Source organism: Bos javanicus, chromosome 17 (assembly GCF_032452875.1).
Source record: "Bos javanicus breed banteng chromosome 17, ARS-OSU_banteng_1.0, whole genome shotgun sequence".
NCBI lineage: Eukaryota > Metazoa > Chordata > Mammalia > Artiodactyla > Bovidae > Bos > Bos javanicus.
Genome location: NC_083884.1, coordinates 31,419,974 through 31,447,714, shown reverse-complemented (window position 1 = coordinate 31,447,714; position 27,741 = coordinate 31,419,974). Strand labels below are relative to the sequence as shown.

Genomic DNA, 27,741 nt, shown 5'->3' with positions numbered 1-27,741 from the left:
TTCTCTCAAAATTGATAGAGCATTGATATACCTTCTAGCTATCTTTTCCTCATACATTTCACATATTTTAATAAATTCTTTGCAATCAAAATAGTTTGAAAAAACAAAATAATTCTAGTGAAAGAAAGTTGAGTCTCATAAATTAAGAAAATACAAATCTGAACACAAGAGGAAAATTTTTGCATCCATATAAAACAAAAATAAGCAAGCAAACAACGCTAGATCTAAGATATTGAATAGTTCCTACATAGCGACTTAGCAGCAGCAACAGCAGCCTCCAAATATCTCATAAAAGATTTTGTGTATTTTATGTACATATATGTATATATATACACATATATACACACACACACATATTTGAAGTATAACGCTGAAAAGTTTTGAAACTCCTCCTGTGTATCTAATTGTATTTTTTTATTTCAAAGTACTATATAAGACAATACTTGAATCCATGAAATCAATTGAATTGTTTCCATTGTATCATTTATACTAATATTAATGGAAGAATTCATGGAGTTCAGTAACTTGTAATGAACAATTTCAAATAAATGAATAGACAAGCACATACCTTTAGCCTGGATGTAGAAGTAAGTCTTTTACAAAGATAATAAATAACAGCTAGAAACATATGGATACCATTAAGGAAAATATGTATATTTAACTAATATGCTAAATAAATACTACGTAATAATTTACATTTATTGATCAACATTTATACTTCAACTATAACTTCTAAACTATATCCAAAGAAAAATAATGTGAACTCAGAGCCCCAGTGCGACACAACTCATCGACTAACAAAATATATAAAATCAGTAGTTTTTGACAGAAAAATATACCGTCATCTACAATATCTTCCTCAGACAATATTTTTATTTTATAAGATAGGAAATAAAGCAAAATACCTATGCATTATATCTTCTTATATATATGATATGTAAGAGGTCACTTTCTGATATACATATGATAGATCTATCAGGTCAGAAAGTGTGCTTAATCATGTCTGACTCTTAGGGACCCCATGAACTTGTAGCCTACCAGGCTCTTCTGTCCATGGAATTTTCCAGGTGAGGACACTAGAGTAGGTTGCCATTTCTGACTCCATCTTATATATAGACAGATTGATAGATATAAATATATTGTATATTTTATCAGTCACATATTTGCAAGAGATAAAAGCATTATTGGTTACAGCACTTAACTAAAGCTTAACTCATACATGCTTTCTTAATAAAATCTCAGATGCTGAAATTGTGCTATATTCAACTAGATAGAAACATATCAAACACAGAAACCCTCTAGCTTCATCCAACAGTTGGTTACTGTTAGATTTAACAAGGAAAATCTGCAGTGTGACAAGATCTGAGATCATCTTACATAATTTGTTTTTGTTGAATTAAGTAAAGAAATATATAATTTTATTTTTTATTGCATGACAAATCTAGTGCCCAGTGATTCAACATTTAACCACTAGGAGACTTAAAAAGTTGCAATTACAGTTGTGTAACTCTCACACAGAAGAAAACCAATTCAACAAAAATCTAGATTACAACATTTCTATTTCTTAAAATATTTTTTCTATTTCCACAAATCTTTAAATGTAATCAAAAGAATTAATAAAACTCATAGTGTACAAAAAAATCCTTTGAGATTTGTTGCTGTTGTTTTGTTTTGTGTTTAACAAGTATTTCTTGTATCTGAGATTCCCTGGTGGCTCAAATGGTAAAGAATTTGCAATGTGGAAGATCTGGGTTCGATCCCTGGGTTGGGAAGATCCCCTGCAGAAAGGAATGGCTAACCATTCCAGTAGAATTGCCTAGAGAATTCCAAGGACAGAGGAGCCTAGAGGGCTATAGTCCATGGGGTCACAAAGAGTCAGACACCACTGAGTCACTTTCACTTTCACTTTAGCACGGTAGTGATTTTAGTGTTAAATAATCTGGGATTCAATCTTACCTCCATGTATCAGAAAGAAAGTAATTTAGGCAAAGGCTAAGTTTATCTATATGTAAAATGAGTATAATGATATTGCCCATACCTGTTTTAGGACTTCTATAAAAATCAAATAACTAACTCTGAAGTACTATGTGAAATATGTTATTATTTTATTATCACATCCACTAAGAATGTAATAAAGGTTTATATTATTAAAAATTCTGGTACTTGTACACTTCAAGTGCTAATTTATTTCTGTAATTTTCAGTTCCTGGTGGCATATATCACTGAAAGTATTTTCCTAATATTGTAATTATATTAGTAAAACTGCCCCTCAAAATTACAGTGTAACCCTTTTAAGTAAATATTTTAACTGAGTATGGTAAATGAGTATTCATGGTACTTTAATCATTTATAAATCTTCTTTTTCCATGTTATCACTCACACATTTAGGGGACTACTTAAACTTTTATTTCATGATGCAACAATAACTGAATATAATAAATTAAAAGGAATCTAAAGTTAAATGTATAACCACAAAAGTTTACAGAACCCTAAGAGAAAGAAGTTAAAAGCAACCAAAGAGAAAAGACAAATTACTAGGAAAGAATTATGAAAAATAAAGTTACTCTGATTGGTTTCATTAAAAAAAAAAAAAACACATAGAAAAAAAGCAATAATACATTCAAAGTGCTAAAAAGTTAAGTTTTGATAATTAATATATGCCCAGAAAAATAACCAATCAAGATAAGGATAAAATTAAGGTCCTTCTCAGGGAAACAGAATCTGAGACAACTTGCCATTAATACACAGAACTACTGAAGAACTGCCACAGAACTACTGAATGTACTCAGGAATAACCAATCAGAAAAGGGACTGTACTAAAAAAAGAAAATTAAAAATTCATGTCACTCATTAATATAAATGTGAAAATTCAAAATAATTAAAATTTCATACTATTTTTTTAAATGCTAATTAAAAAGTGACAAAATTGTCTCCATCCTAAGAATACAAGGTTGGCTTCATAGAAATTCTAGATATAATCCTTACTATTTTGCCAGATTGAAGAATGTAAACATGATCATCCCCCTAAATATAGTTGACTTCAATAAAATTACATACTCATTCATGAAAATAACTCAGTAAACTAATATAGAAAATAATAAGCATGATTAACCTCCAATAATACTATTCAAATTAAGGAACATGAGAAGCCATATGTTTAAACTGGAAATAAAAAAAGATGTCTACACTCACCGTATCTATTGAACATTGTCACTTGCCGAAAAAATGAAGGGATTAAACTCCATGCCAGATAGAAACTCAAATCTACAAAAAAAATAAAATTATAAAAATGACAATCTTATAGATAAATAAGATATATTTTCCCTTCTCTTTATTTTTTTGAAAGAAAAAATGATCTACAGTAGCAAATTTATAATGCTTTACTACTGAATTTTTTATACAGATAAACCTAATACCTATTATATCACAAAGGATGAGGTTATAGTAAATGAAATTAAACCATTAACAAGCATTTCACACTGTACACAAAGTAGGCCATTATTGCTCCTTGGCAACCTCCTGGAGTTCCCTGGGTATAATCGGACCCCATGTGCAGAGGCTTGGGGTAGATTGAAAAAAGAAGCACATGGTAGGTGGCAGGTTTAATAAGCAAGGGAATTTACACACGAGGCTTGTCTTAGGAAGCCTGGGACAAACAAAATGAGTAGATCTCCACACCTGCTTGCCAGAATTTTAAAAGTTTATACAGAGGCCTTAACTGAGTTTAGTCACATATACTACCCAGATGGTCTCAATACCACATTACTATCTCAAAGCTGTGTCCTCAGGAAACTTCTCAAATGGGGAAGGCAAACAAAACATACATTGCAAGGACAGGGAAGGAAATGGGAGTCTTATTGCCCAAGTCCAGCTTACAGGTCAACCAGCAGTTTTCTCAATGACCTTCACCAAAAATTATAAAGACAGATTGGAACTCTGATCATTTACAGACATGTTTTATAATTATTAGAGAAAAAACTTAAATATAAAGAGTTATAGCTAAAATAAAGTGGAATATTAAAAAATACTTAACATGTGAAGATGGGGATCAAAGTAAATAAATTTAGACAGAATAGAGAAAAAATGTAAAATGAAAAAACTATAACCAACCATATCAGCAATTATATTAAATATAATAAGCAGTAAGTTTTCCAAATAAAAAGCAGGTTATCAGACTAAATTTTAAAAGCAAGATTCAACTATATGCTATGTGCTTTTCAATATAAAGGAACAAATGATTTGAAAGTAAAAGGTTAGAAAAAGATAAAGTATGCAAATAGTAAATGGAAGAAGTCTGGAGTGGCTATATAAACACAAGCAAAATGAGACTTTATTCCCAAGGAGTATTGTACAATTAAAAACAAAATTTCATAATTATAAAAAGGCAAAACACATATAATTACAGCATGCAAACACAAAAAATAATATAATTAATCACTTCTAGGTACATATACATGTAGTAAAAGTGCAAATAGTTTTGACTGGTCATAGCATTAACAATAGTATTCATCTCCAGGGGGAACAGAAATAATGGTTCTTGAAGGATGGGAACCACTCTATTTGTAATGACTATTTTACAGATTGGATGTGAGTGTAAAGAAGAGATGAGTGACAAAGAATTGACGCTTTTGAGTTATGGTGCTAGAGAAGGCTCTTGAGAGTTCCTTGGACTGCAAGAACAAACCAGTCAATCCTAAAGGAAATCAACCCTGAATATTCATTGGAAGGACTGCGGGGCTGAAGCTCCTATACCTTGGCTACCTGATGCAAAAAGCTGACACAATAGAAAAATACCTCAATGCTGGGAGAGATTGAAGGTTAAAGGAGAAAGGGGCAGCAGAGGATGAGATGGTTAGACAGCATTACTGACTTAATGGACATGAATTTGAATAGACTTGAATAACTGGGAGATAGTGGAGGATAGAGGAGGCTGGGATGCTGCAGTCCTTGAAATTGCAGAGTTGGACACAACTTAGTAACTGAACGACAATAACAACATTTTACAGACCAGAGAAGATTTGAGGCTAACCAGAACTCCATGTTTTACCTTGACTAAATCTCAAAAACTATGTTGAATTAAAAGAAACAAGTAAATCTTTAAAAGGTACATGGAATATGATATAATTGATGGGAAATCATAAAACTTGCAAAGTTATATATATATATATATATATATATATATACATAAAAGAATGAAATATATATGAAATATGTATGTTTACAAAAAGTATGAAACATATGTAAGATAAGAAATACCAAATCCAAATAGCCTTTCTCTCTGGAAAGAACAAACTTTAGAATAGGGAAAGGCACAAATGTAATTTCAACTATAAAAATAACATTTTTTCCTTAAAAGTGATCTTTATAAAAGGAAGCAAACGCTGTACACTAGTCAGATGTCACCAGCCTAGATGAAGATGCATGTGTATTCATTATACATTTTCTATATTTTTTCATTTATTTGAAGTATATATGTGCCAGGAGCCAGCACGGGAGTTCCCACCCATGACAAAGGTCATGCGGAGAGGCCAGATATGCAAAGGCGAGTCAGGGCTCAAGGGACCCCCCTGGACCTGCCTGAGCATCTACCCCAAAACCAAAATCTGTCTGTTTTACTATTTTACAACTTTCACCAAACTCTTCTGACATTAATGGGGGGCTATCCCCGACCACCTTTCTCTGTAAGAAAATCAACTTAAAACTCTAGTTAATAAGTCTCCTGGGCATAATAGGAGTCTTTCATTTCGAACCCCTCTGATGACTTTCTAGCTTGCCTGACAGGTTTGTTCAGATTCACAGCCTCCCAACCACGAGAGGCACGGGAAGCTTAAGATATTCTAACAATGCAGAGCTTCTCAGAGAGTTAAAATTGTTAAAATAGAACTAATAGAGGATTTCTTTGTTGAGCTAATGCTTGCTGCCAAGTTTCCATATCCCTTACCTACTGTGTCCCTGGCAGTGTATTGATTAATATAGTTGGTGTATAGAAATGTAAGTAGTAGCTTTAATGTTTGTAACCTTGGACCCTTGAGTTAATTCTTTTCTTATTATAGCCCACCACACTTTTGCCCTATAGGAATGCAACTTTATCTAATGCTTTTGGAGGGTGGTGCCTGACTTTAGAATAATCACCTTTAGAGAAAAATAAGTTTTCTGAAGAAAGGGTCGAAAATGTTAACAGGCCTCCTGGCCAGAAGATGATGTAAATCACCTAAACTTTTGCATATGATAAGTTTGCAGAAAGAAAGCCTGGCTTCGATAAGGATCAAGGACTGCTGACCTTGCATGACCCTACCCCTTCCCCCATTATCCTCTATGCACAACTTAAGGTATAAAAACTACTTTGGAAAATAAAGTGCGGGCCATGCTCATCAAGCTTGGTCTCCCCATGTCGTCCTTTTTCTTTCCTTTTCCTTTTCAGGCTGATTTCCCTGGAGCGCAGGGGCCCTCTGCGTTCACTTTCTTGCCTGGGCTTTTAAGACCCACTCGAGAAGGTGCCTAAGGTGGGGCACCTTCCACGATTCGAGAGGGCACCTGCGGCCTACGTGAACAGAGCAAGTCCCGTGCTGGGGCTTTATTGGCTTTCTGCGTAAACTAAGGAATATCAGCCTCTTTTCTCTCCTCTATTTTCTAAACTGCAAAATTCTTTCCTTATCTCTTTATCTATTCTTTTAATCGCCCGTCCTCCCCAGGGAATTCCTGGATCCAACCCGGGCTGGACCCCGGTATATATGTATGTGTGTGCATGTGTGCGTGTGTTTTATATTAGAAAGAAGAGTGAAAACTGAGTTTCACATGTCAGCTCTGTAAGGGCTTCATCAGGAATAATATAAGCTAAACAAACCATTGTTTTGTAGCTTCTGCAAGGCTCTGCATATGTTTTACCAGCCTCATAATCAAACAAAGCATCATTAACAGTTAGAATAAAATATAAAATCTACTCTTTCAAAGTTCACCATTGCTCTAGATAAAGGTTTAGATCACCTAATAATATAAGACAACTGTTTATGGTTCTACTTTTTCTAACCATCAAAACCATTACTCTATCTAATGCAGTGATTAACTTTAAAGCAATTGTCACTTACAGGAAAGCACAGGAGTAACTTCTCCAGCAAACAAACAATGCTATCCAGTTGTTTTCAAAGCAAAAATAGTTGTTGATCAGTCCATGCCTGCTAGTTGTTATCCTGATGGTAATGAAATAATCATATTACAGGAAAGAGTCATAATTGGATTAGATGAAAATCAAATGTGCTGACAAATCAAGGAAGACTCTGACCATAATATCTTAAACTCCTCTACTTTTTGTACACAACATATTTTTGTCAACATGTATTTTATTTTCATCTCGCTGTTTTACTATGTAGATATAAATGTTGTTCCATATAAATGATGTTCCGATCTGTGAGATGTCACTAAGATAGATGTGGTATTTATACCTTTCCTCAATTCCATTATCATTTCCCTTTTTCGTTAAAAAAATAAAAAGAGAGTGTGATCACATACACCTGTAGTATAATTTAGTTATTTTATGATCTGTATCTTGAAATAGGTAGTGGGTTCAAAGGTGAATACATAGGTAAAAACTCAATAGACTGGACGAATTGAATTTGTAAAGCGAAATATGTAAATATAGGGATGTTTTATCTCTTTATGTGGTGAAATATAATATTGCCAGGAAGTGTTTTCTGATTAAATATTTTACTAATATTCCTTACTCAGATAATACATAAAAATATAAAATAAATTTAAAACTAACAATACAGGAAAAGATGAGTATCAACTAATTGTCAACTATAATTATGAACTTACTATGTACACTTCTAGGTCATTTTATACAGACATGTGTGAATGTGTGCAGAAAATTTCGTTTCCTCTCTTCTCCCTGCTCCTCCCCTTCCTCTCATTTCCTCCCTCCACTTATCCATAAGTGATACATATTTTGGAAATCAGCTTGCAGTTTACAATTTTCACTACATATAATAGCTTGAGGATATATAACTCCTAATAGTACCATGTTTTAGCAGTTTCTTTATTGATTGTCTTGGTTATTCTTATGTTACAATATATCAATTTTTTTAATACTTTGCTGTACATAGCACTTTGGGGATATAGAAAGTGTTTCTCCAGAGTAAATATGAGCAACATTACCGGGCCTTGAAGTATGTGAGTAACAAATTTGAGGCCTAGCTATCCTCTAAAGTGACTAAAATAAATGCTATTCCTGCCTACAAACATTGTACATTCTAAAATTATAATCTGCTAACCATTTCCTAGTTAGTTGAAATGTCATCTTGATCATATATTAAATCTCTTGAACTATGTTATTGGTTTTGCTGCTAAGTCGCTTCAGTCATGTCCGAGTCTGTGCAACCCCATAGATGGCAGCCCACCAGGCTCCGCCATCTCTGGGATTCTCCAGGCAAGAACACTGGAGTGGGTTGCCATTTCCTTCTCCAATGCATGAAAGTGAAAAGTGAAAGTGAAGTCGCTCAGTCATGTCCGACATCTCGACCCCATGGACTGCAGCCTACCAGGCTCCTCCGTCCATGGGGTTTTCCAGGCAAGAGTACTGGAGTGGGGTGCCACTGCCTTCTCCAGTTATTGGTTTTAGTACTTGTATAATAAGTTGATTCTCCAATCTTCTAGGTAAATTTGAAGGCAGTTTTTACAATGGGATAGAAGCTGCAGAAACACAAGCTTATTTAATATCTGTTAACTTCAAAATTTTCCTACTGGGAAAGCTAGAATAATCATAAAAGTATAAAAATAATCATATAAATTTAATAATCAAAGGTCAAGATAAATGAGGATCCCTGGATAATGCAATTTTAAGTTTAATGAGTTCTAGGTTCTTTTTTTAAAAGTACACTATATATATCCAGTGATAGGCTGGTAAAAATTTAACTTTCTGGAGTGAACAGTGTGGGAGGAAGCTCTGATGAGCAGCATTTTCCAATCACACAGTGTATATACTTCCATTATGGCCAATTGCAAACCACACACATGGCATCACTGAACACAGAATTAGGAAGAGATGAACAGTGCAATGCAATATTTCCACATGGCAGATGCAACAGATATACAACCTCAGGAATACAGAGTTATGAATAGATGAACAGTACAATGCAGTATTCCCACATGGAAGATGCAACAGATATAAATAACCTCAGGAATACAGAATTATGAATGGATGAACAGTACAATGCAGTATTCCCATATGGCAGATGCAACAAATATAAACAATCTCAGGGACGTACAGTACAATAATTAAGAAACAGTGAAATTTTAATATGGCTTACTATATATTTATCTTTTAATAGGACCTGTGTTTAACACAAATCCCCTAAATATTTAACAATCAGCTCTCAGGATCCAGAATGAGCAGGCTCCAGAACACCATTCATTGTCCACTGACATTGAGGATACTAGATGTAAAATCTCTCTGAGCCACAATCTACAGTCTTCTAGAGAGCATGGAGAACAAGAGTGATGTCAAAAAAGCAAGTGAGAAAAGTTTTAATTAATAATTACATTCAAATAAAATGCATACCTAAATCATGTAATCTACATGAACTTTGAATTTACTTTCAGGACAGAAGAAACATGAAAAATAGAATAGGTGAGTTCCATTCTCAATATATTATCTTACAGCCTGATCACATCTTTTTCCTAAATTCCGCTTTCAGTTGGATATTGGTGAAAGGTTTTGGAAAACTGGAATGACTGTATTTTTCAGTTACATTCCATTCTGCCTTGATTGCATAGATACTGCCTAATTTGTCTTTCTTTCAGGGGGATTAACATACTTGTCTCTACCATGCTCGATTATTTGTTTTGACTCTGTCTTTGAAGATTTGAAAGAGCCCAGATGAACAGTAATTGGTCAACCTCTGAGACCAAGCATTAAAATTTCCAACTCAAGAAGGAATATCCTTGATAAACTTCTGAGTAAAGACAGCATCAGTAATGGAAAAAAGAGTAATAACCGTAATTCTAGTGTGTGCTACCACAAATGCAGGAGTTCACATGACACACATAACTAATCTTGTTTTTAAAGGGGAAAGCCAAAAGCCATTTTAAATCATCAAATATTGTTGGCTAGCCATGAACTCTGAAGCCAAGCAGAAAACATGGCAAAACTTGACCTAATTTTCTTCAGAGAAGGAATAGGATTTCTAAGGGTTTCTTTGTAATCCTTTAATCACTGTTTTCCTGCACATCTCACTTCTTGGGAGTGGAGGAAGTTGAAACTTCTTTTAACTGGGCAATGGAGTCAGGAGGGAAATTTTATACAGAAGCTAATTAAAATTATAAACTTAGGGTAGAGAGCTGGGATTGACTGATTTTACAGATCATAGCCAAACACAACAAGGAAAGCTAAAGTTTTTCTTTTATTTTGTTTTCCTTTAGTTTAGGAGTAGAGGGTGAAGAACGTTGAAACACAGAGACTTCATGGAGGTAAAAACAAACATATGGAAAAAGTTACTTAAAAAATAAATGCTAAACTATACCAGAAACTTTAAGAAGCAACTCATTTTATATTCAAAGGGAGGAGAAAGGAGAATATAAATGAAGCAAAAAATGAATGAAGATGAGAAAAACAAATCAAGTCAAACAGGTTTTTTGGATGCCTGCCTAACTCTTATATTAATATTTATGTAAAAGAAGAATAGAAGAAATTGCATCTTCAATGAGTATAAAGCATCCTAGACATCATGAAATCCAATGAACTGACAATGCTTGAAGTGCAGTGACAAACACAGTGTCTTAAAGATTTGCCTGGTTTACCAGATGTATTAAAAATAAATACAACTTTGGTTCCTATATCTTTTTAAGATCTAGTAAGTATTTTAACTAGTAAATGCTGGGTTTTTTTTAAAAAAAATATTCCCAAGTATTTAAGTGAATCAAATTTCTGATAAGAGCATTCTGCTGCAAAGACCTCGATATAAAATGACTTTTGAAAAAATGAGTTAATATAATGAACTAAAAGCTTTCATTTTGACCTGAGTACAGTGTAATAGTATTTTTCACAAATATTGCTTATAGTTTTCATGAATAGAATTCTGTACTATTCTTGCCAGTAAATACTACTCTGTCTCACATTTTATTATCCTTGACAGGAAGAAAAGCAGTTATAAATACTGAGGGAAACTGAATAAAATGAGTCAATTTTTTATAATCAAATAAACAAGATGTAAGAACCTGGAGAAATCACTTAGTTTACTCTCGTCTAAATTAAAAAAAAAAAATTAGGGTTAACAGTTGTAAACACTTTCCAAGTGACAAAATATTATATTGGAATTTACATGGTTTGAGATTTCAGCACAAGTAATTGAGCCCTGATCAGGAATAGGATTCAGGATTTAATGATTATTTCTTCTTCTGATTAACTATATTGAGATAAATGTGATTACCATATCACATATTAATATAATTCATATATTGACCCTAGTAAACTCAAAGCAAGAAGTTTATATTATTTTTTTTACATTGAATATCTTGTTCTTTGACTATTTGGCCATACTAATATGGGCTGGAAGAAGCACAAGCTGGAATCAAGATTGCCGGGAGAAATATCAATAACCTCAGATATGCAGATGACACCACCCTTATGGCAGAAAGTGAAGAGGAACTAAAAAGCTTCTTGATGAAAGTGAAAGAGGAGAGTGAAAAAGTTGGCTTAAAGCTCAACATTCAGAAAATTAAGATCATGGCATGTGGTCCCATCACTACATGCGAAATAGATGGGGAAACAGTGGAAACAGTGTCAGACTTTATTTTGGGGGGCTCCAAAATCACTGCAGATGGTGATTGCAGTCATGAAATTAAAAGACCCTTATTCCTTGGAAGAAAAGTTATGACCAACCTAGATAGCATATTGAAAAGCAGAGACATTACTTTGCCAACAAAGGTCTGTTTAGTCAAGGCTATGGTTTTTCCAGTGGTCATATATGGATGTGAGAGTTGGACTGTGAAGAAAGCTGAGCACCAAAGAATTGATGCTTTTGAACTGTGGTGTTGGAGAAGACTCTTGAGAGTCCCTTGGACTGCAAGGAGATCCAACCAGTCCATTCTGAAGGAGATCAGTCCTAGGTATTCATTGGAAGGAATAATGCTGAAGCTGAAACACCAGTATTTTGGCCACCTCATGTGAAGAGTTGACTCATTGGAAAACACTCTGATGCTGGGAGGGATTGGGGCCAGGAGAAAAAGGGGATGACAGAGGATGAGATGGCTGGATGGCATCACCAACTCGATGGACGTGAGTCTCAGTGAACTTCGGGAGATGGTGATGGACAAGGAGGCCTGGCAGGCTGCAATTTATGGGGTCACAAAGAGTTGGACACGACTGAACAACTGAACTGAACCGAACTAAACTGAATATTCAAAGAAGGCATTTCTGTTTCTCCTTGGTTCTTTCATATGCAATGCCAGAAAATTCATCTGCTACATATGAAAAAAATCTGATTATGGTTCTGTGTTATTCTGTTCCTGTTAGACAGGATGATATGGAGATAGTTTGTTTTTCTGCCATAATACAGTAGGCATAAACATTCGATTCCAATTTGGGTTATTCCTACATCCTAACTGAATTTTTAGATTTACATAAATAAAATACACTCTTTATGGTGTATTTTATATAGCTCTGTGTCCTTTGACAAATGCATAGAGTTGAGTATCCACCACCATAGTCATAATACAGAACATTCCCCTTAATCCAGAATTCATGTTCTTCTACAATCAACATGGGAGTGAACCTCTATACCAGCTCAATCTTGTAGTCTGATTCTAGATATTTTAGTTGTTAAAGAAAATAAATTCTTTTTTTAAAGTTAAGTTTGGATCATGCTTTTTATCATTTGAATCTAAAAGATCTCTGATTTGAAACCCAAGGAAGAATAGTTAATAAAATTAAGATTAATAAAGCCTACCTAAAAAGACTTTTCAGGAAATGAAATCTGTCTTTGAGTATTAAAAGAACAAACCTTCATTAGCTTCAGGTGGCAAAACTAGGATCAAAATTTGAATGAGATACTCAAGAACAAGTAGGAAAACATACATATAGGATTTTGTGGGGAAAAAAAAATAAACTTTCTTTGAAGTTTGGACTAAAGTTTTATGCCTTCTAAGATGAATGACCTATGATCTTATAATTTTTTGAAGGTTTAGTGAAAGAAGTTATAAATGAGGAATTCAAAAAGATAGGAATTAAGAAGTCATACAAACAGCAAGAATTAAGGTAACTGAATACTATGGGAAAATATGGATGATATCAGAATAAAAGAAGTTGAGAGAAAGAACCAGTGGGGAGGAATATGAGAAGAGCCTGCTGGGGACAGTCCTGATTTTTGTAGTTGCAAGACCTGGACCTCAACCTGTTAATATGTGTTTATATGACCATGAACAAATCACTTAAATACTTTGGTATCCAGACTTAAAAACGAATAAGAATAATAAAATTTCTATTCATTTCATATATTTGCTTTCAAGACAAACAAGATGACCCATTTGATAGCTTATTTTTGAATTATGAAGGTTTTTCATGAGCATGTCATTATTTTTCCTTTTACTATTATTATCTTCCATGGAATTTAAGAAGTGGAAAGCAGAAATATTATTGAGAGCTTAAATAACTATCAAGATAGAGGACAGTGTTTTGGGGTTGTATGTAGAGGACGGTAATTTTTTTTTTTTTACTTAAGACTGTTCTTACCCATATTGGTCTTTTCATGCAACCCATGTTTGAGTGAAATTATATCATAGTGTTCAGTTCCTCCTTCCAGTATTTGCCCTAAATCCTCACTAGTACCAGGAGTAATAGATGGCATCAACCATCTCAGGAGTTTTATTCACACGCATCTTCCCTGAGACCCCAGGCAGATCTTCATGCAGCAGCAGTGAACTTGAGCTGGATTGGAATATCCTTAGCGGTGAGAAGACTATGCCCAGACAACTGACTGCACCCAGAGTTGTGCTCCAGTACCAGCTGTCTTGTTCTTGAAGGCAAGGAAAACTTGGACATTTGGAAGAAGAATTCCCAGCTAGGGAGTTTAATTTCCCCAAAAGCTGGTATTAAAATCTATTACCCATGGTTGATTCATGTCAATGAATGGAGGAAAAAAAAATTATAATATTGTAAAGTAATTAGCCTCCAATTAAAATAAATTAATTAATTAAAAAAAGAAATATTTATCAAATTAAAAAAAAAATCTATTACCAAACCATCGAGGAGGCTGACTATTCTTTAGCTGGGATCACTTCCTATTCAGTGGCAAAATGAATAGGGCATTTTGTTTGGATGGCAATCGCATGAAACCCTAATATCAGGAAAATTCATTAAAACTCTAGATCTGAGAGTATATATAGTACTATAGCTAAGCAACAACGACAAAAAAAAAATTTTTTTTTTGTCTGTCCAAGGTAAGGTAAGTGAAGACAGGACATGTGATTGAAAATATATGCATATCCTAAAGATTTATACACAGAACCACTAGCAAAATCACAAAAGAAAACCCAGGCTAGTCTGGAATGTATTTAGAAGAATGAGGATGTTTCAAAAGGCAACTATTCAAATGGTCTAAAAAATAAATTTTTTGACCATGATTGTGACATTAGGGTAACATACATACAATTTTTGATGATGAAACATAGAAGAAATCTACCACTTAGTGGCATAGAAAGCTCAAAAGGTAGGACACTAAAAAATACAACTAAACAAATTTAAAAGGTAAGTCAAGCACTCAAATGCAGTCACCTCACACCTTTCTACTCTATGTTCCCAATACCCTTTCCACAAACAACACACATGCCCACGAATGCAGCTAGAGGTCCAGCGATCATAACTACACTGCCTGAAAAACAGCAATGTGATCATGACATATGGCAGAGGACATTGAAAAATAAGTTTTAGCATTGGAGGTTATGTTTTACATTCATTTGCAATCATAATACATCCAAGTGATTGTACTGATTTTGCTCAGATTTTACCTAAAAGGGTAATATCAGTTGCTGCTTATTGAAACTCAACTTGGTAGACCAAGTCAGTCTTGAGACCAGAGAACATCCACATCCAATCCTTGTAGATCTTTAGAAGGAACTGGAGAACGGGCTCTTCCTTTCTGGTTTCCCCAGAAAACAGAAACCATCAAAACGGTTTCACAAAATGGCTAAACTTAAAATGTCTCAATATTAACTACTGTTTTTTTTAACTTTGAGGATCATTCTGGAGTATTTAACAAATGTGCTCATGATCTAATTCCTTCTAGCCAATTTGCTGGCAATTGTTGCCAGTGTTTCACCAGAGAAACCAAAGGAAAAGCTCTGTCTGCTGCCAGCATCAACCACAAGTGCTGAGGGACGTGGGACCAAAGCTGAAAGTTTCTGTGAGAGTAGTGGGAGATCACAGTCAGCCTAACCCTTCTTTACTCCATGTACTGAAATGCATCTCTTAGATTTTACTTTGACTTCCTTTCTTACTAGGGATATAAATCTAGACCCCAGCCTAGTGTCTAGTCCTTGCCATTCTTCCCATTCAGCATGTTAAGTCTCTCTTTACAGCTTAAATCCATTGAACCTGACACATTATTCTGATGGAGTTAGTTTGTCATCATCATCATTATAGTCACTGTTACTGTTGTTTTGCTGAGTGATTCTTCAAAACTAACTTCCTGCCACTTTGTCAGTTGCCAGATGTGGCCAAAGCATGAAATCTTCAAGAGGCTCCTCCACCTGGTAGAAATAACTTTCTTTGGAGCTTGTCTTCTCAGTTCATTTCAGTTCAGTTGCTCAGTCGTGTCCAACTCTGTGCGACCCCATGAACCACAGCACGTCAGGCCTCCCTGTCCATCACCAACTCCTGGAGTTCACCCAAACTCATGTCCATTGACTCGGTGATGCCATCTAACCATCTCATCCTCTGTCATCTCCTTCCTGCCTTCAATCTTTCCCAACACCAGGGTCTTTTCAAATGAGTCAGCTCTTCACATGAGGTGGCCGAAGTACTGGAGTTTCAGTTTCAACATCAGTCCTTCCAATGAATATCCAGGACTGATCTCCTTCAGGATGGACAGGTTGGATCTCCTTGCAGTCCAAAGGACTCTCAAGAGTCTTCTCCAACACCACAGTTCAAAAGCATCAATTCTTCGGTGCTCAGCTTTCTTTACAGTCCAATTCTCACATCCATACATAGCCTTGACTAGCGGACCTTTGTTGACAAAGTAACGTCTATGCTTTTTAGTATGCTGTCTAGGTTGGTCATAACTTTCCTTCCAAGGAGTAAGCGTCTTTTAATTTTATGACCGCAATCACCATCTGCAGTGATTTTGGAGCCCCCCAAAATAAAGTCTGACACTGTTTCCACTGTTTCCCCATCTATTTCCCATGTAGTGATGGGACCACATGCCATGATCTTAATTTTCTGAATGTTGAGCTTTAAGCCAACTTTTTCACTCTCCTCTTTCACTTTCATCAAGAAGCTTTTTAGTTCCTCTTCACTTTCTGCCATAAGGGTGGTGTCATCTGCATATCTGAGGTTATTGATATTTCTCCCGGCAATCTTGATTCCAGCTTGTGCTTCCTCCAGCCCAGCGTTTCTCATGATGGACTCTGCACAAAAGTTAAATAAGCAGGGTAACAATATCCAGTCTTGATGTACTCACTTTTCCTATTTGGAACCAGTCTGTTGTTCCATGTCCAGTTCTAATGGTTGCTTCCTGACCTGCATATAGGTTTTTCAAGAGGCAGGTCAGGTGGTCTGGTATTCCCATCTCTTTCAGAATTTTCCACAGTTTATTGTGATCCACACAGTCAAAGGCTTTGGCATTGTCTTCTCAGTTCACCAAATAAACCCAGATGTGCCTGAGGCCCAGAAATGGGCTGAAAGTTTGGTTATAAGGTCACCCTACTATGCTTGTGTTTTTTATGTTTTGGAGCAAATGATTGGACTCAATGTCTATGAAGGTTAATCTTTACACATCCATTCCTCACTAAAAATACCCTCTTGGCTACTCACTGCTTGCATTAACATTTAATAAAGTGCATTTCTTGGAATTTATGTCAATGAGGCATGATATGAGATAAAGTCAGATAAGATGGAGAAGGGCTATTTTCTATATGTTAGTGACTCAGTCGTGTCCAACTCTTGTACAACCTTAATGAACTGTAGCCCACCAGGCTCCTCTGTCCATGGAATTCTCCAGGCAAGCCTACTGGAGTGGGTTGCTATTCCGTTCTCCAGGAGATCTTCCTGACCATGGGATCAAACCTGGGTCTCCTGCATTGCAGGAGGATTCTTCACCACTGAGCCACTCGGGGAGCCCATTTTCTATATCTCCCTACCAGAATATTCAAATTAGCTTATTAAGATCTTTGCTCCTCTAGAGAATTTTTAAATTATTTTACAAAACCAATTAACTTTTATCCTCCTTAATGACTCTCTCTGACAACCTCTTGACCAAATTATTCTCATATGCATATGCTCTAGTTTTGACTTTATATATTCTGTTATCATTACACATACTGCTGCTGTTGCAGCTGCTAAGTCGCTTCAGTCGTTTCTGACTCTGTGCAACCCCTTGACGGCAGCCCACCAGGCTCCCCCATCCCTGGGATTCTCCAGGCAAGAACACTGGAGTGGGTGGCCATTTCCTTCTCCAATGCATGAAAGTGAAAAGTGAAAGTGAAGTCGCTCAGTCACGTCCGACCCCTAGCAACCCCATGGACTGCAGCCCACCAGGCTCCTCCATCCATGGGATTTCCCAGGCAAGAGTACTGCCATGTATGATTCTTTAAATGTTCAGATTCTTTTTTAGATTTCTTTTCTGAAACAATTTATAAGATTTATAAGATTGTGTAAGTAGTACAAAGTATTCCCATTTATTCTTCACTAAACTTATTTAAAAGCTAATATATTATATATCATAGGAAAGTATCAGCAAAATAACAGTGATAGATCTACAATATTAAACATTGTATAGAAATCACTTCTCCCATTAAAGAAAATTTATGACCCAAGATCTGACTGAGGATCTCACATTGCATCTAGATGTCAAGTCCCCTTAGTTTTCGATAATCAGTTACAGTATTTCTTTTCTTGCTTAGGTTTCAAGGCCTTGACACTTTTGAAAAAAATGGCCATTTATTTTATGGCCTAGCCCTCACTGCAAGTATGTTTCCCCATGATTAAATTCAGGTTTTACATTTTGATAAGAATTCCACATAAGGGATGCTATCCTCTTCTCATTGCATCAAATCAGGAGACAGGTGATGGCAGTGAGTCTCTTGCTAGTTGACTGAGATGATGTCTATCAGGTTTTTTCCAAAAAGTAAATTAAAATTTTCCTGCATAATTCATAATCTTTTAGACATCTAATTTGAGATCATTCACTAATCCTACATCCCATATTTTTTTCCAACTGTAGCACAGTCATCGATGCAGCAACTACTACTGTGGTGCTTACCATATTTGTTGTCGTTCAGTCGCTCAGTCATGTCTGACTCTTTGTGACCCCATGGACTGTAGCACGCCAGGCTGCCCTGTCCTTCACCATCTCCCGGAGCTTGCTCAAACTCATGTCCATTGAGTCAGTGATGCCATCCAAGCATTTATCCTCTGTAGCCCCCTTCTCCTCCCGCCTTCAATCTTTCCCAGAATCAGGGTCTTTTCTAATGAGTCAGCTCTTTGCATCAGGTGGCCAAAGTGGCTTGCCATATAGTGATTTTAATTTCCATCTTTCCTTCTCCATTTATTACTTGGAATTTTACTCTGAGAGTACCCCTATTTAATTTATTTGTTCAATACCTATAACTTAAAGAACGCACAGATTTTTGTTTGCTTTTATGAATAACATTCAAAGTTACAGTGATTTATTTTGTGGCTCTAATTATACCATATTTGGTCACTGGGAGCTCCTTCAAGTTGGTTCCTGTGTCCTTTCAACATGCAGGCTTAGTTCAAACTTTCCTTGACCCAGACATGGATCACTTCTGCAAGTTAGTCTCATGTCTTTGGTTAGAGAATGGTATTCAGAAATCAAGCTGTGGAAGCCAGCTGAGCTCATTGCTCCTAGGGTTTTATTGTTTCTCAGTGAGCAAATCTAAGAAACAATATGTATATATGTATACACCTTTGTCTTATATATCTAATTCCAATCCAACACAAGATAGTTCAATTTAGTATTACTTCTTTCCATATTTGTAACACTTTTCTCTTAAAGTGAGAAACCTTTAGTTTTCATTATCCACAATGTTTACAAAGTAGCTTCAAAATTACTAACCCATAACTTTGCAAAAAAAAAAAAAATGACTATACTTGTATGCACTCATTTTCGCCTGTGGCTTTGCAATATCAAGTCAAATGCTCTTTTCCAAAATTAATTGGTTAATTTCTTCCCTAATCCCTCAGTACATTTATGTTAATTTTCTGTAACACAGTTATGTTTATCACTATTTTTATTCTACTCTGGATTCTCCCCATGTCCTGGTTAATTTTAATTATTTATATTTTACATATGTTAAATATCACCAACATACTAAAAGCCAAACTAAGCAAAGAAATATGCTGAGTGTCATCCCTTCATTATTCCTTCTACACTATATTTAGTTCCTTCTTCCTATTCTTCCTACATGTCTTGATTTACTTTTCATAACCAACTAAGCTCATTAATTTTGGTTTACCTTTCTTGTATTTATTTTTGTTTATATAAGTAAATATCTGTTATTTGTCTCTAAAAACAAAATTTTGATTTAATAAATAGACCTATTGCTTTTCTATTCTCTATCTCATTAATTTTAGCTTTTATCTATCTATACTGTTTCTGTTTTATGCTTTCTTTTGCTTTACATACTTATTATTCTAGTTTTGTTTGGACTCAATTGATACTTTTCTTTTTTACTATCAATAGTTTTGAGTGATAGGGATTTTTTAATGTACCTCATAATTCTGATACTATTTTTAAAACATTCTTATCTATCAGTGCAGATATTTTAGTACTGTTTGTTGTTTTTTGGCTGGTAGAGAATAATATACATATTCCAATTAATTGATTCTCTTTTGTCTTGCAAGATCCTAAGTTTTCCCTTTTGCTTCTTCTTCTCTTCAACCCCAATTTCCAAAGGGTCCCTCCTTCTTCCCTTTTGCCTTTTCTCTTCACCAAAATCTATGCATCCTAAAGGCTATTGCTTCCTATCACGTATATTTTTAAGTCTTTCTCTAAAACTTATCTTTGATTCACCAGGACACTTCTAAATATTTTCCTGCTGAGGATGATCTGGTTCTTTCCAGTGATGGTTTCAGATGAAGTTTAGGCCTGTCTCTAGTTCCTCTCTTCTCCCTCCATCACAGTTAATCTCAGTCAACCTTTGCTTGGCTTCTGCCACCACCAGTCTGGCAAAAGATCACTCACTAGAATTTGGTTTTCTTTTATTTATAGTTACATTGATGCTTGGGCATTGTCTGACTCCAAGCTATGTTTGATAGTAAAGTTTTGTGTAATTTTACCTTTTGTAATGCTATTCTGTACAGCATTATTTTGGGAGGAAATACTGAGAGATGCATACTTGGGTGCCTCCATTTTCTTCAGATATTTACACATGTATCGCAATCATTTTTGTAGCTGTCACACCGTCTATCCTTCATACTCATTAGTTCCTTGAGGGCAGGAAGTACTTAAATCATTTTTTATACTCAAAGTGAAAGTGTTAGTTACACAGTCATGCCCGACTCTTTACAACCCCATGGACTATAGCCCAGCAGGCTCCTCTCTCCCTGGAATTTTGCAGGCAAGAATACTGAGTGGATAGCCATTCCCTTCTCCAGGAGATATTCCCAACCTAGGGATCAAATCTGGATCTCCTGCACTGCAGGCGGTTGGCCAAGAAGTTCATTCAGGTTTTTCCATAAGACTGTATGGAAAAACTTGAACACACATTGTGGTCAACCTCATACTAGCAGAATCTAGGCTCTCAAAAATGTTAGTTGAATCAAATAAAAGATTCAGGAAAGATTCCTGATGATTTGTGTCTTCCCATGACAATTCTTGTCAGTTTGTGATGACTTACGTGGATATAGGAATCTTTTGTAAAGTATAACACAATTATTGATATTTTAAAAGTACACTTAACTGATGTCACATTAAAATGAAATACATTCCATTTTTTAATGCTTTGATTTTAGAGTAATATATGTGAGCATTTATTATTACTATTATTGCCAGTTTCTTTGTCACATGGGTTGACTCCTACCAGTAGCACATACTGTGGGCTCTCTATTCAATAGTTTTCTTCTCCTTCTCCTTCTCTGTGTCTGTTGGATCCTGATTTTAATTCTGGTCTTCTGCTGGAAGCCAGCATGAGGAACTCCACCCGTGGCAAAGGTCATGAGGAAGGAGGCTCGGCATACACAAAGGCAGGATCGAGCCTCAGGAGTCCCCCTGGAAATTCTTGAGCACCTACCCCCTAAACCAGAGCCTGCCACTTTACTGCTTTGCGCTCTCACCTACACCTCTGACTTTATGGGGGGCTGTCCCCCACCACCTCTCTCTGAAAAAGAGTTAACTTACAGCTCCAGTTGATAAAGTTCCTGGGCGTGACAAGAGTGTTTCAACCTACAAACTCCTTTGGAAGTCCTCTAGCCTGCCTGAACAGGTTCTTCCGGCCACATGTGATTGTTCACACCCTCCCAGCTGTGAGAGGCATGAGATGTTCTAAACTGTCTAAATACAGATTCCTTTGAGCAGTTAAAAGATTGATTATAAATTGTATTGGTGAAGGATTTTTCACTTGTTGGGCCAATGTTTGCTGCTAAGTTTCCATATCCCTTACCTACTGTGTCCCTGGCAGTGTATTAATATAATTGGTGTATAGCAATGTAAGTAGTAGCTTTAATGTTTGTAACCTTGGACCCTTGAATTAATTCTTTTCTTGTTATAGCCCACCACACTTTTGCCCTGTAGAAATGCAACTTTATCTAATGCTTTCGGAGGGTGGCACCTGACTTTAGAATAATCACCTTTAGAGCAAAATAAGTTTTCTGAAGAAAGGGTCATAAAATGTTAACAGGCCTCCTGGCCAGAAGATGATGTAAATCACCTAAAACTTTTGCATATGATAAGTTTGCAGGAAGAAAGCCTGGCTTACTGCATGACTCTACCCCTTCCCCCATTATCCTCTATGCATAACTTAAGGTATAAAAACTACTTTGGAAAATAAAGTGCGGGCCTTGTTCACCGAAGCTTGGTCTCCCCATGTCGTTCTTTCTCTCACCTTCTGGCTGAATTCCCATCTGGAGTGTGGAGGCTCCTCAAGCCTACTAATTATGCCTGGGCTTCTAAGATCTGACTGGGGAGGCCTTAGTGTCTCCTCTCCTTCGGGAGAACGAGAGGACACCTGCAGCCTACGTAGGTGATATAAATTCCTTGCCTTGGAATTTTATTGGCTTTCCACGTAAACCAAGTTATTCAGCCTCTTTTCTCCACTGAATTTTCCTACTGAGCTATCCTTATTCTATTACTCTTTATATCTCTAATTAATATTTAATTAAAGCTATTGTATCCAGTTCGCCGACACTGTCCCCACTTCTAATTCTCTGGATCCAACCGGGCTGGACCCCGGCAGTCTTCAACTTTCTCACATTTTATTTGTGGAAATAAATGACTGCCTTAGGTTAAAGATCATCTCACTCCCCTTGACTTGAGTGAGACTTGAAAAATACTCCACTGGAAAAATCCCTGTGAAATTCTGTGTTAAAAGTAAACATGGCTAAAAGGTAAAAGCTAATTCTTTTTCTACTCTGCATTAAGAGTATAAAGATGGGCTATTTGGACCTGCTATGGTCTTACTGTGGAAAAGGCAATGGCACCCCACTCCAATACTCTTGCCTGGAAGATCCCATGGATGGAGGAGCCTGGTAGGCTGAAGTCCATGAGGTCGCTAAGAGTCGGACACGACTGAGCGACTTCACTTTCAGTTTTCACTTTCATGCATTGGAGAAGGAAATGGCAACCCACTCCAGTGTTCTTGCCTGGAGAATCCCAGGGACGGGGGAGCCTGGTGGGCTGCCGTCTATGGGGTTGCACAGAGTCGGACACAACTGAAGTGACTTAGCAGTAGCATGCTCTTACTGGGCTTCCCTGGATCCTCAGATAGTAAAGAATCCGCCTACAATGCAGGAGACCTGGTTGCCATCCCTGGGTTTGGAAGATCCCCTGGAGAGGGCATGGCAACCCACTCCAGCATTCTTGGCCTGGAGAATCCCCACAGATAGAGGTGCCTGGCAGGCTACAGTCCATGGGTTCCACAGCACAGCACATTATCATACTATAATCATGAGGGAATTAATATTGTAAGATTTGAGTGACAAGAACCTGAGTTTCTGATGCCATCACAGAAAGACTAGCTTTGAGTTTTAACAAATTTATGTCTTCCTTGAAATAAGACTCCAGACATTTTATTATGTGATAATAAATTCCTTATTATTTAAAATAAGTTGAGATAATGTTTGATGTTACTTAAAGCTGCCATTAATAGTACATTTCATTCACATTGTAATTATATTTTATTTTTCCAGTGTTCTTCTTTTATAATAGTAGAAGGGAAAGCCAGATAATCTATTGCAGTTTCTATTGGGTAATCTATTGGGTAGATGTTACCAAAAATATAACAAAACCTAAGGCCTTGATAAATACTGATTTTGTAAAGGAATATCATAACAAATAGAAATCTTTTTTAAAATGCAGGGTTTCACCCTGAAATAAGGTAAAAATTTTAATATTAATTTAAATGTATTTAATATTAATTTATATTTATTTAATATTAATTTAAATTTTTAATAAAATTTTTAAATTGCAATAAGCAATTTTAATAGTTCTTAAGATGGTGTACTTATTCTTGAAGAAAAGCAGTCCCTCCCAAAGTTTGACTACATTTTAATTATTTTTAGCAACTTCTTTCTTTTCCACAAATGATATAAATGTATAGCATATTTATTGATAATTTTTTCTGCATGCTAAATTGTTAGTTATATTACCAGCAGCATATCTGTTGGATCTTTACATATTCTCTTTTTCAAGCTTCACTTAAAATAACTGGATGAATTTATGCAATTCTTTCAAAAGGAATATTTCACAAATTTTTAAAACCCAGTATCTTTAAAAGTCATCAGAAAATAAATGGAATATTAAATATGTCTCCTTTTTAAAGTTTATCAAATAGAAGCTAAAATTTAATATCTAAATTGTCCTTTAAATGAGTTATTTTATTGCTAATATTTTCAATCCAAGTCCACTAAAAATGATATCTCTTCAATTATTCCAAAGATTTAAGATGTACCTCCTCATACCCAAAACTAACATAGTACTGTAAATTAACTATAATGCAGTTTTGTAATCCACTACATGCAAATTTTATTTTTGTTAGTCTGGTAGTTTGATTAACAAAGAGTAGGGTAGGAGGGAAAGTGGAAGACAAGTGAAAATAGCCCTTCAAGGACAAGGAAGATCTTATCTGTATTCAATGCAGCAGAGAAGCCAAAGGATGAGAGGATTAAGAACTGACTATAAACTTCAGCAAATGCTCCACATTGGTGACTTCAAGAACATTATCTGTGGACTGGGTGGGTGAGCAGAAAGCCCATAAACTCCATGAGAGAATGTGAGTAATTACTAACTGCAAATACACACTGCCGCTTTGTCAAACTTGCTTTAGAAGGGAATGAAGAAATGAGACAATAGCCAGAGGGAAATAAGGAAGAGCATCAAAGAATGTTGTTTTTTTCTTTTTAATTAGAAGTCATTATAGTTTCTGTCTGTTTGTCTGTTTTAGGCTGGTTGTAGTAACGAGAGAGAAAAGCAGAAGAAGAGGGAAGAATCGCTTGAATGTGGTCTTTGAATAAACATGGAGGAAAAGATTCAGTGTAAACATACAAATATTGACTTGAATATGGCAAAGAAGCAGAGTACATGGCCACAGATGATGAAACACTGGTGTGGTAAGAAACTGGAAGAGCTCACCTGATTTCCTCTTCTATCTCTGTAAAATTGGGAATAAATCAGAAGGTTCGATCAAGGGGAAAAATTATAGAAAAGGCATCCAGGAAAGAAAAGGTTTGGAGAAATACAGCATGACTGCTAGGGAATAGTAAGGAAACATTTGAGTTTAGCATTCATGACAGTTGAATACATAATACCTGAAATGCAAAAGTATAAAAAGGTACAGGTGAAGTAAATAAGGCTAAGAATGTTTCAGCATAACCTAGAGTGCATACATGGGTATTAATGTATTTTCTTTTTCTGAAGGAATTAGAATATCATTTTTAAAATACATTTTGTTAAACTTTCTTTTTATGATTTGTTTATTGAAGCATAGTCGATTCATAGTGTTATACCAATCTCTGCTATACAGCAAACTTACTTAGCTATAAACATATCAGCATTATTTTTTTAATTATTTTTCATTATGGTTTATCACAGGATATCGACTATAGTTTCCTGTGCTATATTAGTAGAACCATCCTATATAAAATAATTTACACTTGCTAATCCATAGGTCCCAGTCCTTCCCTCCCCCACTCCCTAAACATAACATAAAATAAGAAAAATAATTATTCACAAAAGAATAGATTTATTCTTGTGCAGGCTCTTATCATCAATTTAATCCATAAATACGTCAGTCTTTTTCTATTAGCTACTCAACATGCATAATATATTTGACTTTGCAGATTAATGTTTAATCCATATCCTTTGTTCTAATCCCATGGATATTCAATTACTACAATTTCAGGCCACAAACTCGTAGGAAAGAAAAAAAAAACTTATTGAATAAATTTCCATAACTCAACCCAATTTCTTAAGCTCACATTCTACAAGATCATCAAAACTTAAACATCACTCATTTAGGAAACCCTCTCCTAATGCCCCAGGTTTTCATGTAACTTCTTGAGAGATGACTTAATGTCAAGGTATCATATATCATCTAACCATACTGGCGTGGGGGGAATGAGGGGTACCACCGTGCCCACCAGTTCCTGGCTATGAGTCGAGGTTGGTGTTTAGTCACCTTTAATTTCCAACCACGGGATTCTTTAGGACTGGAGCACTGAGTCACTTCGTGCCCTGCCAAACTGAGATTGCCAAAGGCCTGGGGCAGCAGAGATTGAGGGAAGAGGAGAGTGGGGAGACAGAAGGGAAGAGGGAGATGGAAGTAAATGCTCTGCATCTTGCTTTTCCTCTCATTCCATTCTCCTTCCTGAATCCTAGAGAATCTATCTAAACTCAATATTGGAAAGAAATTCTTTTTATGCTTTGTAAAAAATGCTTTGTATGCTTTTTCAAAAATGCATGCATTTTTCCTTGTTATGCCTGAATCCATTGTCTTCTCCTCAGTTGCCTTTAGAAGCTAAAATTTTAATACTTAAAAACAGAAAAGAAGTGAACCATTTTTTTTTTTTTTTTTTCTGATTTCCATGTGACTAATTCTAACATATCCCTTTTCTCAGGCCTAGGGCAAGAACTGTCAAACTTCTATTCATACCATCATATTGTCACCAAATTTTAAACAGCATGGTGTCCAGCTGCTACAGAAAATAGGGTGAGAAAGGTAGAAGAAAAAAGTATCAAATTTATCTACCTGCCTTATTAATTTCATAATGATGGCACCATATTTGCTAGGCTAGGAGATGAGCAAATGTGTGTGTGCTCAGTCACTCAGTCGTGTCCAATTCTTTGCAACCCCATAGACTGGCTTCCCTCATAGCTCAGTTGGTAAAGACTCTACCTGCAATGCAGGAGACTCTGGCTCGATTCCTGGGTTGGGAAGATCCCCTGGAGAAGGGAAAGGCTACCCACTCCAGTATTCTGGCCTGGAGAATCCCACGGATACAGTCCAGGGGTTGCAAAGAGTTGGACATGACTGAGCAACTTTCACTTTCACTTCCATAGACTGTAGCCCATCAGGCTCCTCTGTCCATGGGATTTCCCAGGTAAGAACACTGGAGTGGGTTGCCATTTCCTCCTCCAGGGGATCTCCCTGACCCAGGAATCGAACTCATGTTTCCTGTGCCTATTTCACTGGGATGCAGATTCTTTACCACTGTACCACTTGGGAAACCCCAGAGTCAGAATGCTGGAGTACAAGAAGTAATAACACTGGGGAAGACTTGCCTGTGAAAATAGTATGAAGCAGCAAAATGTAGTATATATTTATACTTTCAGCCTTTACCATTTCAAAATTATCTTAATTATACTGCTGAAACACCAATAAAAAGAAGTGCTTGTCAAAGAAGCATTGAAAATATATATTTTCTCTACTTTTTTGAGAACACTTCATTTTATTTTTATATTACATAGTCATTTATAAAAGAACAATTTGATTTACATATACATATGTGTATATACACAGCTGTACATGTATATTTTTAAATATATATATGTGTGTGCATGTGAGAGAGAGAAAGCCACTGGGTGGCTCAGTGGTCAAGAATCTGCCTGTAATGCTGGAGACACAGGTTCAATTCCTGGGTCAAGAAGAGCCCCTAGAGGAAGAAATGGCAACCCACTCCAGTATTCTTGCCAGGAAAATACCATGGAGAGAGGAGTGTAGTAGGCTACAGTCCAATGATTCACAAAGAGTGGGACACAACTGAGTACACACACATGATTTTATATATATATATGTGTGTGTGTGTGTGTGTGCATGTAAGTGTGTGTATGTATATATATCAGATACACACTATTTATTTATATT

At 35.9% G+C, this 27,741-nt stretch overlaps 1 long non-coding RNA gene across 1 annotated transcript in view; it reads right to left on the bottom strand.

The window, feature by feature from the left end:
- The window catches only part of LOC133228633 (uncharacterized), a 751,016-nt gene that overhangs the window by 340,617 nt on the left and 382,658 nt on the right, over nucleotides 1–27,741 (bottom strand). Inside the window, exon 4 of the long non-coding RNA XR_009730301.1 lies at nucleotides 3,193–3,264. This is a non-coding gene — a long non-coding RNA (uncharacterized LOC133228633). The remainder of the gene's footprint in view (nucleotides 1–3,192; nucleotides 3,265–27,741) is intronic.